Genomic DNA, 14,967 nt, shown 5'->3' on the forward strand with positions numbered 1-14,967 from the left:
CGTTCCTGTCCTCACTGACGGCCACGATCACCGTTTCGCATGTCTGGGCGCGTGCTGAAATGATGTTCGTGGGTGTTCATGTTTTCATATGAGAACATGATCACGTCGACACGCCGGTCGTGACTCTTCTTTCTCCGGGAAGCTTGAGTCCCCTCTGTTGTTGGCCAGCTGCCGCTTGTGTGTAAAAGCACAGCCGCGGCTCTGCCCGACACTCTGGGAGACCGCGGAGATCAGCGAGAACAAACCTCTCGCTCCTCTGCGTGTCGTGTGCCGTCGAGCTGCCGGGCTGCAGCGCGGGTTGTCACGGCAACCCAGCGCTCGCTCGGCGCTCTAGATGCGCGGTTCCCTTGCGTAATCTCCATTGTAGCGCCCTCTCTGGTGCACCAGAAGAGGTCTACTTTGCTGATATGGCTTGGGTGACATGAGGTTGAGGGGTTCCTTCGGGGAACCAACCCCCTAGGGCCCCTCCCTCTCTAGCGCATTGCAAGCTGTGCAGTTTCTGGATTGGATTGCTGGTCCTTTTCATAGGGGAACCTAGCATTTCATTCAGAGCTCCAGCTGAGGGACAGATGTCGATTGCAGCATCGGAGAGAGTGCTGTTATGCTCTGGAAATGAGGGTGACGCTGCCCACTGTAATGGTGTGTGCTTATGCTGACTCAGATTCAGAGTTTACAGCCATGCTTTCCTGGGTCTTCCAGATGTGCATGGAAAACTTGGCAGTATGGGGGTATATTGGTGCCATAAATATGGAATGCCAAAGGTGCCAATCTGCATAAGTTTTTCCTCTCTCACTACCCTCTTGGATGGGGTGGCTGTACACAGACCACACCCACCCTGCATGTGAGGCCAAGGCACTCTTTTTGCATGAGGGTAGTTCTGTGCTGGGGTTGAGCTGCGCTTGTTGACTAACCGTGATCAAAGTCACGGCGCAGGCCCTCAGCCAGACGATGTCCACCTCCGTGGTCCAGAAGTGCCCCCTGGCTTACCTTGTGAGGTGTGAGAGGTTGTCAAGCTAAATGCTTTCTCAATGCTCCCATCTTACGAGGTGGCCTTTCGGTGACACTGTCGAGGACTGAGCCCAGCGGTTCTCCTCAGTTAGTAGCGGATAGGGGAGCTTCCCATGACAAACCATTGAGTTCCTCTTGGGCCGCCCCTCAGTCTGCTCGTCGCCAAGGGTGTCGTCCCCTGCAAGAAACTCCGGCCCAGCAGGCTCTGCTGTATCCATTGCGGGGAGATGACGCCTCCAATCTCTGCAGCTGTTTAACTGGTTGGTGAGAATCACCCCTGAGACGGGCGACCCAGAGATGGGTGGGGCTGCTCTTCCACCCCTGGAGGAGGGCCAGGTGGTAAATCCTTTATTGGGTTTGTTTCTGTTCCGCCACTGACCCAAGAGGCAGCGGTACCCAAATTTTAAAGAGCAGTTCCTCCATTTCCAGGTCTGAAGAGGGTTTGGAGAGCAGTGGGAGGAGAAAAACCTCACCACTCTCATCCCCCTCTTCTGTCGCCAGCGGACAGCAGCGAGCAGCGGGCAGCCAAAGCCTCGACTGCTCCCTCTGTCCATCCGTGGAGCCAGGTAAGTGTTGCCTAGCACACTGTGACGCCGCTTCGGGCCGCCTCACAAAGAGAGCCCCCCGAGCCGCGTCCCTGTGTTCCACCTCGCTGCCCTGCTGCGGGTACACCGGTGGTCCCTTTGGTCCTGCTTGTACGGTCTCTGCGAGCCGGGTTAGCGCTCCCCAGTCCGTCTCGCTGGCTCCTTCGGACCATCAGGGTCGGCTTTGCGATTCAGTTCGCCCGGCTTCCCCCCCCCCAAGTTCAGGGACGTCCTCTTCACTACAGTGAAAGATGCCGATGCCCCTGTCCTGCGTGCGGAGATCGCAGTCCTACTGGCGAAGGATGCGATAGAGCCGGTCCCTCCAGCCGATTTGAGGTCGGGGTTCTACAGCCCCTACTTCATTGTACCCAAGAAAAGCGGCGGGTTACGACCGATCTTGGACCTGCGAGTTTTGAATCGGAGCCTCCACAAGCTACCATTCAAAATGCTCACGCAGAAACGCATTTTCGAGTGCATCCGTCCCCGAGATTGGTTTGCAGCGATTGACCTGAAGGACGCGTACTTCCATGTTTCAATTCTTCCGCGACACAGGCCATTCCTGAGATTCGCGTTCGAAGGTCAAGCATATCAGTACAGAGTCCTACCCTTCGGGCTGGCCCTGTCTCCCCGCGTCTTCACGAAAGTCGTGGAGGGAGCCCTTGTTCCCATGAGAGAACAGGGTGTTCGCATTCTCAACTATCTCGACGACTGGCTCATTCTAGCACAGTCCTGGGATCAGTTGTGCAAACACAGGGATTTGGTGCTCAGACACCTCAGCCAGTTGGGGCTTCAGGTCAACTGGGAAAAGAGCAAACTCGCCCCGGTGCAGAGGATCTCTTTTCTCGGTATGGAGTTGGATTCGGTCGAGCAGATAGCACGCCTCACAGAGGAACGTGCTCAGTCAGTGTTGAACTGCCTGAATACATTCAATGGCAGGACAGCGGTCCCACTGAAGTTCTTTCAGAGGCTCCTGGGGCATATGGCGGCTGCTGCGGCTGTAACACCGCTCGGTCTGCTTCATATGAGACCGCTTCAGCACTGGCTTCACGGCCGAGTCCCGAGATGGGCGTGGCAGCGCGGCACATTCCGGGTGCCAATCACTCAGGAGTGCCGCCAAACCTTCAGTCCGTGGTCGGACCCCTTGTTTCTTCGGGCAGGAGTGCCCCTAGAACAGGTGTCCCGGCATGCTGTGGTGTTCACAGATGCTTCTGCCACCGGCTGGGGTGCCACGTAATACGGGCATGCAGTCTCAGGGGTTTGGACGGGACCCCATCTGCATTGGCACATCAATTGCCTCGAGTTGCTGGCAGTACGCCTTGCTCTGAGCCGCCTCAAAGGCCTGCTTCAGGGCAAGCATGTACTGGTCCGTATGGACAACACTGCGACCGTTGCGTACATCAACCGTCAAGGTGGTCTACGCTCCCGTCGCATGTCACAACTCGCCCGCCATCTCCTCCTGTGGAGTCGGAAGCATCTGAGGTCGCTTCGCGCCATTCATGTCTCCGGTGTGCTCAACCGTGTGGCCGACGAGCTATCACGAGCTGCGCTGCCAGGAGAGTGGCGACTCCACCCCCAGGTGGTTCAGCTGATCTGGAGAGAATTCGGAGAGGCTCAGGTAGACCTGTTTGCCTCACCAGAAACCTCCCACTGCCAGTTGTTTTACTCTCTGACCGAGGGGACACTCGGGACAGATGCACTGGCTCACAGCTGGCCCCGGGGCCTGCGCAAATATGCGTTTCCCCCAGTGAGCCTACTTGCACAGATCCTGTGCAAAGTCAGGGAGGACGAGGAGCAGGTCTTGTTAGTTGCGCCTTACTGGCCCAACCGGACCTGGTTCCCAGAACTCTCACTCCTCGCGACAGCCCCTCCCTGGCCCATCCCTCTGAGGAAAGACCTTCTTTCTCAGAGACGGGGCACTCTTTGGCACCCGCGTCCAGACCTCTGGAAACTCCATGTCTGGTCCCTTGGACGGGATGCGGAGGTTCTAGGTGACTTACCCCCTGAGGTACTTAACACCATCACTTCGGCACGTGCACTGTCTACGAGACGTGCTTACGCCTCCAAAGTGGAACCTGTTCGTCAAGTGGTGCTCTTCTCGCCGGGAAGACCCCCGAAGATGCTCGATCAGAGTCGTGCTTTCCTTCTTGCAGTAGGGTTGGAGCGTAGGCTGTCCCCCCTCCACCCTCAAAGTCCATACTGCTGCTATATCCGCTTACCACGACCACTTAGATGGCAAATCTAAGCACGACCTGGTCATCAGGTTCCTTAGGGGGGCGAGACGGTTAAATCCTTCTCGTCCCCTCTCCATACCCTCTTGGGACCTCACTCTGGTGCTGAGAGCACTTCAGATTGCTCCCTTTGAGCCTTTGCTGTCAGCAGACTTAAAGATTCTGTCTATGAAGACTTTGCTGCTGGTGGCATTGGCCTCCATCAAGAGGGTAGGGGACCTGCAGTCATTTTCGGTCGACGAATCGTGCCTGGAGTTCGGGCCGGGTGATAGCCACATGGTACTAAGACCCCGGCCTGGCTATGTGCCCAAGGTTCCTACCACTCCCTTCAGGGACCAGGTGGTGAGCCTGCAAGCGCTGCCCTCGGAGGAGGCAGACCCAGCCCTGGCTTTACTCTGTCCAGTCCGCGCTTTGCGACTGTACATAGACAGAACCTAAAGCCTCAGGACCTCAGACCAGCTCTTGTCTGTTATGGAGGCCAGCAGAAGGGAAAGGCTGTCTCCAAGCAGGGGATGGCCCACTGGATAGTGGATGCCATCGCCCTGGCTTACCAAGCTCAGGGTGTGCCTTGCCCGCTCAGGTTGCATGCTCACTCCACGAGAGGTGTCGCATCCTCCTGGGCGCTGGCTCGTGGCGCCTCGCTGACAGACATTTGTAGAGCTGCGGGCTGGGCGACACCTAACACGCTCGCTAGATACTATAGCCTTCGTGTCGAGCCGGTCTCCTCCCATGTTCTCGCCACAGGTCAGAGGCACGGAGAGGCCCCGGCTTAGTGTCGGCTTGCTGCGCTACATGCGCTTCTTTTCTCCAGAGAGTCCCTACAAGGCAGACCCTGTCGAGTCCTCCGATATCCCTTCGGCAGCCGACGTGGCGGAGCGTCTGGCGCCAGGCCTATACTCCGTTGTATCCTTGAGAACCGGGTTTAGGCTGGGTTCCATATGTGTGACCCTACGGGGATCCCATATGGTTGGTTCCACGGTTGCTCCTAAAAGAAGCCCGTGTCTTTCCCTCTGGGAGAACCTACCCTTCATCGGGTTGGAGTCACCCCAGCTCTTCCATATGTAGCACAGCCCTATAGGGTTAGTCCATATGTACTTCTCCACATAACTCCTTCGGGGAAGGATGTGGCTTCCGCAGCGTTCCTTTCCCAGCGAAGGGTACGCTTTCCCAGCGTTATCCAATAGTCTCACTGAATGGGTTTTGGGGAACAGCAGTGATCGACTCTCTCTGTGTTAGCCCTGTCCCACCATCCTCAGGCAAGGGGGTTCAGGTGGCTTACAACAGAGCGCTGGAAGGGGCAGCTCCTGTGGCGCTTTGGTAGGGATTCCTATTCGTCGGTCTGTCCGACGTACGTCGAACGTGACCGACTGAATGGGAACGTCTCGGTTACAAAGGTAACCCTCGTTCCCTGAAGGAGGGAACGGAGACGTACGTCCCGTCGCCACAGTCGCTGTACCCCGCTGATGCTGCCGCCTATCCGGTTCGGCTCCTCAGCGAAAACCTGAAGATGCAACGCACCTGCTGCTCATTATATACCCGCGCTGCGAGGCGAGCAGCTGATGCATATGATTGCATGCCAATGTGCATTGGCTCATTTAGTTACACTCGAAGTAGATTGGCCTCTCTAGCGAGATTCCTATTCGTCGGTCTGTCCGACGTACGTCTCCGTTCCCTCCTTCAGGGAACGAGGGTTACCTTTGTAACCGAGACGTTTCTTATACTACATATGTTTATATGTGCAAGTATTAAACCTTTAGGTAGTTTGTTTATACTGGTCATCATAATTAAAATTAATTATAATCTGGTTAAATATCTTATACACAGAGTTATTTTATCATCATCAAGTAAGCTACATACATACAAGTCCTACACACAGCCACACATACATATAAACAAACATATATAAAATTATACTTTAAAACTCATTAGGGCAATAACTGACTTTGTCCAGCCCTTGGGGTGATAATCAGTTTATCATACTTCAAACTCGCTTTATCACCTCTTTCTCTGGCAGCTTTCACCTTCGGCCACAACTCTTTCCTCCTCAGTTGCACAGCTTCAGAAAAATCTTCATTAATGTAGATCCTGGTGCCCTTTAGTTTATTAGCAGAAGAAAGAATCCGCTCTTTGTCTTTAATGCGAAGAAGCTTGACAACAATTTTCCTTGGCCTTCCACTGTCCTGAAACTGACCAAGTCTCTGGGCACGCTCAATATCCATGTTTAATCCATCTAAGCCCAAGTTTTTTGTAAACATTTCTCGCACCTTTTTCTCTGATTCACACCAATTCTCTCCTTTCTCATCCGCAATGCCATCAATTAAAATATTTGTTCTCCTATTCTGGTTTTCAATATAGTCCAGCTTGTTGAACATTTCATCCAATTCCCGCTTGGAAGTTGTGATGTTGGTCTCAAATGTCCTTATCTTTGCCTCTATCTCAGTGCATCCCATCCTTTCCTCTTCAAACTTTGTTTGGGTAAATTCCAAGCTGGTCTTCAATTCCTGTACATCTCTAATAACACCATCCAATCTTTTATTAGTTCCATCAATAATCAGCTGAATGAAGCATTTAAAATTATCTTGCTGCTGCAATAACATATCTTTGTAGATCCCTCTCTGCTGCTCCATCAACTGGGAGAGTACACTCATTGTAACAACCACATCCTCCTCACAAGGAGATGTTTTAGCATTTTTAGGAGGCATAATATATCTTACCAGGATGTACCCGAAGTTGATGAAAGTTGCAAATGTTGATGGTGACAGATCTGTTTTTCAAGGTCTTAGTAGGCCCAAAAGCCACTCAACTTGGGCTACAGCACAAGCTCGGCGTATAATGGAAATATTGTCCCAATATTGCAACTCAATTAAGTATAAAATGCAACTTGAGTCAAATAACAACTAAATTTGAGAATTACCAAAAGGATTCAGTAGATTTTTGTTAAATTCCAAAAGTCCAGGTTCTCAGAGAAAACTCACGGCAGCCATCTTGAGGCTGTGTTCATGATTCATGATTGTAGTGTTATACAAAGATCGCTTTCCTCAGAGGACATTCAAACGGACTTTTATAATGGATATAATATTATGGACATCGACTTGAAGAATGAATGTAATGCAATACACTGTGTGCAGAATTATTAGGCAAGTTGATTTTCTGATCATATTTTTTTTCCAAGCACATTTTACCAATTCCAATCCACATCAATCTTAATAACTACTATTAATATTGTTTTTAATCATTTATAAGTGATACATAATTGTTCATGAAGGCTGGAAATGAAAAATGCCCTATATTCAGGTGTGCAGAATTATTAGGCAGGTTTTCTTTTACAGATAAAATGAGCCAAAAAAGAGATTTAACTCAGACTGAAAAGTCAAAAATTATTAAATACTCATGAGAAGGACGCAATACTAATGTAATACTAGAAATTGCAAAGTTAAAGCATGACCATTGGACAGTGAAATGCTCATTGGGTCAGCGGGGTCATACAAAAACAGCTGGAGAAGCAAAGACACATGTTAACTGCAAAAGAATTAAGAATTAAGGTGAAGAATTAAGTGTGAAACCATCAGGAACCCTTTAGTCTCCAGCGCCACCATTTCCCAGAACTGAAACCTACCTGGAGTCTCCAGGAGTGTGAGGTGTCAGGATCTCAGAGACTTAGGTTAGGTGAAGAATCCTAAAAAATGACCTGCTCTTAATAAGAATCACAAGCTGAAGTGTTATAAAATACATGAAGACTGGGTTTTTATAGGCCTCATAGACAGACAGCTTGAGAGTGACTCCCGAAGGACCAGCACCACATCCTCTTGTACCACTGTTTGAAGAATTTATTTTCCAGAATCTGGCAGTAAGTTTTGGAAGATCATTTAGTCAATCTCTGCAAGATGGACATTTCAGGATAAGAGATGGACTAAAAGTGAACTCCCACACTTTTAATATTTTTTGGTGGTGCAATAAATATTATTTGAAATAACTAAACTATTTATTTTATAATATATTATTTTTAACATGAATGTATAATCTGGGGACATAAAAGTTCCCCTAATTGAAGAATCACCCATATATATTTGTTTCAACCTTCATATACTTAAAATATATTTAAATATGTATTTCAGGGGCAGGAAAAATATATTTATATATGAAAATATATTTCAGGGCGCAAGAAAATACATTTCCAATCTTACAGTCGACAATGCAAATGTGCGTGGAAGAAAGCCTTGCGAACAAAACTATCCATTATGTTTGAAGAATTTTGAAAAACATGAATTTCCACATATTTTCCACATTGACACTTTGTTCACATATCTTCCCAAAAAATACCTGTGTAATAGTGATCATGGCACCTCACAAATGTGTGTTTTAGTCTATTACTTATTAATTAATTCATTTATTTATTAATTTAATTGTAATTTATTGTCAGTGTAATATAGCGTTTAGATCTACATCAAATACGAATAAATAGATTAGTAAAATCGCTAGCTGTACGCAGTGGCGCCCCCAGAAAATTTTAATAGGGGTGGCCAGACGAGGCCACAGCAATTCTTGGGGTGGCAAAAAAAAAAAAAAAAGTATATATATATATATATATATATATATATATATATATATATATATATATATATACTTTAAAATATAAAATCAATTGGTAGTTATTAATAGAATAATGAGGACACAAACCTTTACATTCAGTCGTGTTCGGTCCCATTTATTTGCATACACATACCTACACCGTTTGAGTCCAAAAATGTGCACATTTGTAGAAATACACATTTTGCATTCAGATTGCATTATGGTTTCATAATTACCGAGGTCATAAAATATAGTTTGCTAGGGGGGGTTCGGGGGCATGCTCCCCCGAGAAAATTTAGATTTCTCTGGTGTACATATGTGCATTTTTAAGACGTTTTAAGGCCAACAAATTGGATAACAATAGCTTTAAAACCATGTTAACAAATACATGCATTCACAGTTTTGAGGCAGCTTTAATCGCATGTGTGGTAATTTCATGACTTAACTTACAACAGAGCAATGACGGTCATTGCTCGTATTCTTTTGGGCTTTATTTAAGCTATAATAAAGTAATTATGCAGCGCGCGCCGGCGCATTTGCGCATGCAATTCTTGAGTGCGCGCCGCGAGCACAGAATAACGGCTGATTGGACCTGTTCATTTTTCTGAATTTTACTGACATAGTCTGACAACATCTCATCTGACCGCAGTTCACTGTTGTTCAACTGAAGCTCCCTCGTCGTCACTTGTATCTTTTCCAATTTTCATTGATTCAACTTATTCGTTTAAAAAGCTGATTCATTCAGTAAAGAAACAGCGCCATTTGTTGCTCAGGGACGCAATTCAATGCTCTGGATTTTATCTGAACTATATTCGTTGGCGAAATTGTGCAGAAACAGGCAATGATGTCTAAAATGTAAACATGAATAAAATCTATATAACATTTGTTATGCTGATATCTGGAGAAAAACGGCACTCTTCATGTGCACAGTGAAAGCGTGCACTCTAAATGCGCACCGACACTAGTCTAATCTACAAGATAACATCACATACAGGGATGTCAGATCGATTGTGCATCGTTAAAACAACAATTATGATAAAATCGTAGACTAAATATATCGCACACCCCTACCCTACCCTCTTCACAGTATAAATAACATTTGAAATTCAGGTCTGTAGACATTACTATTTAGACTCTTGGTGGCAGTGAAACAGCTACTCTGGTGGCGTCAGTCAATCTATCTTTTTTTGGTGGCATTTTATTTTCTTTCACTTCATGAACTTGTGAATTTACATTATGCATTTAAATTAATAGTACCCAATGCAAAATCATACTGGGGTGGCCACAGGGGTGGCCAGAGTTTATGGAGGGGTGGCCGTGGCCACCCCTGGCCACCCCTTGGGGGCGCCCCTGGCTGTACGATGTTAACTGTGACGTAATTTGAATGGGAAACCACTAGCAGCGCTCACAGACTTTTGGAGTAATGTGCATGCGCGTCATTTTGAACTGTAACGGTCGTCAGTCAACCGGGAGTTTTCGGAGTAAAAGGTAAGAGCTAACGTTATAACTTTATTTTTAGTCGTCATTTTTCACATATGTAATGTTCATTGCTACTTTGAATGTATAATGTTTTATTGTCAAGGGTTTTTTTTTACTTTAATTGTAAAATTAATGCCCCGTTTGTTTATTTGCTCACATGAGACGCATTTGATATTTTCAGATTTCCGTTTTACAGTTAGTTGTTTTTAATTTGGACACTAGTGAAAACTAACGTTACACACAAAAAATGTTTAATATTTTTTTTTAAATTTCAGCTGTAGAGTGTTTGGGAGACGGTGCTGCCTGCTGTTGTCGATCTATGATGCTCCTGTCACTGATAGTGGCCTGTAACGTAAGTCTTTTTTTTTGTTTTGTTTTTTTTTTTTTGGCTAAATTTAATGTTTTACTAAACTTGTTAAGTAGGCACACGTTATTTTCTCGTTATTAAAGTTCAGGCATATGCTGGTTTGGCATTAATGGCATTTCATACGCTCAATTTTTCTACTATTATTATTATCATTATTAATATAGCCTTACTATAATATAATTTTTATTCACTTTCTGCTGAATGACAAGCTGTTTTCGATTATCCAGTTGAGCCAGTGATTCAGTAAGTTGCTTGTAACAGAAGATGCTTATTTGTCACGACTTACAGGTTTACATGTGTCATTCATTACTGAAAAAATCTGCTTTTTATTTTCAGTAGCAGAAGCAGAGATGGTTTGTGCAACAGCAACAAGGTAAGAATGATGAGACACTTTAAGAAGTAGATTTTTTTTTTTTTTTAATTAAGCACTGTTAAGCAAATTATATTATTTTATTTGTGTAATTTATGAATTGATATGTTCTCTGCACTTGTGTTAATATCTGTTTCTGTCTGGAACAGGTGCGGGTCAAAACCCATCTGTCAAGACGCTTGTCCACTTGCTGTCTGCCCCACCAGCCCAACGATTGTGCTGGAGAACCACAAGTCACAGGTACAGGATAATGTTCATAGTCAAGTCATCTTCATTTCTGTGGCACTTTATACAAAACAGCTTCACAGTAAAAAACATGAAATAGTCAACATGACCCTAGTTGAAGTGTAACACTAGGTGTGTGTTAGAAAAATACTAATATTTTAAAGTCTTTACATGCAAATGATTCCTCAAGCTTTAAAACACATCACAAATTACAACATGTTGACTTTGAGCCCATATTGGACAGTTGGCAAATCTGTAATGTAACAAATTTAACATAACAGTATTTTCCAAAAACACACCTATTGTTTTACTTCAGAAGAAGTTGATTAATCAACTGAGGTCATGTGGATTACCGTCATGTTCACTTTGGTTTTTGACCTTCTTGCGTGAACACACAGAGATGGATTATTTTTCTAAATATCTCTGTTTGTATTCCACAGAAAAAGAGAATGTCATAATCAACTGGAACAGCATGAGGGTAAATATCCCTTTGTTAAGTTAGCTTAACTGAGTGACTTTGTGATATTCCACTATCCCTTCATTTGTAAAAGTGAAAATGCAATGCAGAAGTGTAAAGAAAGGCTAATTCGACCTCTCCTCAATCATCAGTTTCTTTACTGTACTGTCTAAAAATATGCCCATTAAATATCTTTAAAATCCAGTATACCTGTAATTGTTTTAGTTCCAGTGTAAACAAAAATATCAGGAAATCCAAAACTAGTTAGAGGACAAAGTGCATGCCCTCTGTACCTGTACTGATGTTCAGTGATTGTGTTTTGTCTTTTGTATGAGTACAGTGGTAGAGACAGAGAAGAAGTGCCTTTGATGAGGAAACCATGGCAGCCATATATACGGTAAGTTAATACTTAGTGAAAGGAAAATTTACTAGAAACATTAAGTTCTAAAAAAATTACTGATTTTTGTCTCACAGTCAAGAAGAGATTTCCAAATGTGTCCAAAGAGGCTTTGAGGATTTGACGTGGGGAAAGTGAGACTTCTTGAAAGCAAAAAAGTTATATTTTTTGAATATTGTAATTTTTTGAACATTGTAAAGTATGTTCCTTGCTGATTTTTATTCAAATGTTCACGTGTTATAGACAACAAATAAAAAAAAAATTCAAATGTGACATGTGAATGTATTTTCTTGGGTTGAAATATATGTAGGGCAAAATATATTTTTAAATGCTATTGTAAAATATATTTTGAAAAATATACAAAACATGGCCAAAAAATACATTTTAGGAAAATATATTTATATGTGAAAATATATTTATAGCGAATATATTTTTTGGCTATTTTTTGTATATTTTGAAATATATTTAAAAATATTTTTTTTTTTACCGTATGGGTTAATTTATTGCACATTTATTGGAAAGTTTGAATTTATCATAAGTCCGAATGTGCGAATATAAAACCAACTTTACCAAAGTCGTGCCGTCGAACTGTTGTATAAACGCAATATCACACTCGTAGCCATGCGATATGGCTGTATATCAGCACGCAGTGATTACCTACGGACGAATCACAGCGTGCTGATATACAGCCATATCGTACGGCTACGAGTGTGATATTGCTCATATATCTATGGGTAAAAAAGAACATTGACAACACAAACGCCATGACTGTTTTGGATGTATTTTTTGGAGAGATGTTTTGTTTTCTTTTTTTCAGACATTTAAAAAAAAAAAAAAAAAAATTATTTATTTACCGGTACGTTGTAAAATTTTAATTGTTAAAGATTATGTTTGTTGTTCAATGTATTATATAATGAGTGTATTTTGTATTGTATTTTTGGAGGGGTTTTTTTCAGAGATTTTTTTTAAATATATTTTTTAGTTTACCGTATGTTGTGACATTGTTTTTTAAAGATAATTTTTGTTGTTCAATTTAATATATTTCTTGCAGTTCAAAGCATCAAGTGTCTTGTATTTATCTTGTACTTACATTCATTCTTCATTTTTAATTTTTCTTAGATTGTTCCCTTAAATGAATGGTTGGGCTTACCTTGCATGAATTGCCCAGTTAGGACCAACATAAGATCCTTACAGAGCCCACTTTAAGCCCATATGGGCATTCACGGTTAAATCCTGGTGCAAACCCACTTTAAACCCCTTTAGGCAGGTGGGGCCCAAATGGGTCTGACACAAATTGCCCGGTTAAGACCCACATAAGACCCTTACAGATCCCACTTAAAACCCACCTGGGCATCCATGGCTGACCCCCATGTGGATCCCGGGTGCAAGCCCACTTTAAACCCCTTTAGGCAGATGGGGCCCAAATGGTTCTGTCATGAATTGCCCGGTTAAGACCCACACAAGACCCTTACAGATCCCACTTAAAACCCATCTGGGCATCCATGGCTGGCCCCCATGTGGATCCCGGGTGTAAGCCCACTTTAAACCCCTTTGGGCAGGTGGGGCCCAAATGGGTTTGGCATGAATTGCCCAGTTAGGACCCATGCAGTACCCTTACAGGTCCCACTTTTAGTACGTCTGGGCTTCCACGGCTTGCCCCAATTTGGATCCCGGGTGCAAGCCCATAATGGGGCCCACATTTGCCGCCCATGAAGCCCTCATCTGGGCCCCACATGTCATTGCTGGCTGGGACTATTCCCCGGTTTTGAACATGAATCAGATTTGTTGAACTGTCACTGAAAAACTCTAGACACAAATACCTTCATTTCTCATTGCCTACACCATGTTAGCATAGCTTGAGCTCAATTAGCACACACTTACCCATGTGGAAACACTGAGTCAAAATTTTTCACACACCAATTAGAACCTTCAATACAGAGATAAAAGAGCCTGAGTCAGTTCATTCAGTTTTAGAACGTGATTGAAAAGGTCAATGACACCAGAGAGGAGGAGGAGGAGGAGGAATAGGATGAGGAAGAGGATGAGCAAGAGCAGCAAGGAGTGGAGGAAGAGGTGAAGGAAGAGGAAAAGGAGGAGGACGAGGATGAGGATGAGATGCAAGGAGACAAGGAGTCTCAGATGAAATTCGTGCCACTAGTTGACCATGTCCTTATCCATGGTATGACTATGAGGGAGGCTGGGCAATGAGTTCAGCCAAACTTAAGTTGCTTCACCATTGCCTCGATTCTCAATCCATCACCACTTTCAGGGAGGAAACCAAGTAGGTGTACCTCAGTGTACTCTGCTGTAACTTTTTGAGTGCTGTACTCTGTTACAACACATGCATCAAATTGCCTTACATACATACAGAGTTTCTGTCTGCTTCCATTTTGTAAAAAGGATGTGTTACAGTTACAGTAATCAGTACTTCTATTTTTGTAGGACACAGAGACAATGGAATGGAAGAAGCCTGACTAGACATTTCAGTTGATGCGTGCCAGGGGTGGATCAGGCATGCAAGATGATTCCCTTAGTGAATACTAATGACAAAAAAATTAGACTTATGTAAAAAAAAACATTGAAATGTCAGGTTTTAAATTGTGTAAGTCAAATCAAAAACAAACATTCTGTGTTAATGTAATCTGTATGAAAAGAGAGCCATGTCAGAAATCCGTGATTCAGCTCATTATCCGCTAATGCGGCCACGCCCACGGAGTCAGCGCTATTCAGACGCAAATTCTGCGTCAATACATGCATTCATCGTCTCAATTGTGTATTTACTGTATTGAAAAAGTGTTTTGAATAGCCATGGTTAGCGATCTCTGGCCTCTGTTAGTTCGATTATTTCCTGGATTGTCTATTCTTCTTTAGTGCTCAGGCATTTGTGGACTAAAGGTGTACAGAGCGCCCTCCGGCTGCAAGTATGAATTCAAAACACAGTCTCCAGCGCTCATAGTAATGACAATAAATCCTGAATAAATATTACTCCTCTGTATAGAAAATTGACAAACATATGAGAATCCATCAGTATTTCTCCGAATGTGCATGCTTTTAAGCTAAAAGCCTATATGAATTGCCATAGAGGTAACATAATTGTTCAGACACTTTGCATCACAGAAATACATTATATTTTAAAGAATATAATAGAATACCATTATTTTAAATTGCAATAATATTTCACAGTATTGCTATTTTTTCTGTATGTTTGATTTACATAATGATGAGATTTGAGACATGATCAACAGAGGGTTTTTTCACAGCCTACCTGACTGAAAGAGCTCAT

Source organism: Chanodichthys erythropterus, chromosome 7 (genome assembly GCF_024489055.1).
Source record: "Chanodichthys erythropterus isolate Z2021 chromosome 7, ASM2448905v1, whole genome shotgun sequence".
In the NCBI taxonomy this organism is placed as follows: domain Eukaryota; kingdom Metazoa; phylum Chordata; class Actinopteri; order Cypriniformes; family Xenocyprididae; genus Chanodichthys; species Chanodichthys erythropterus.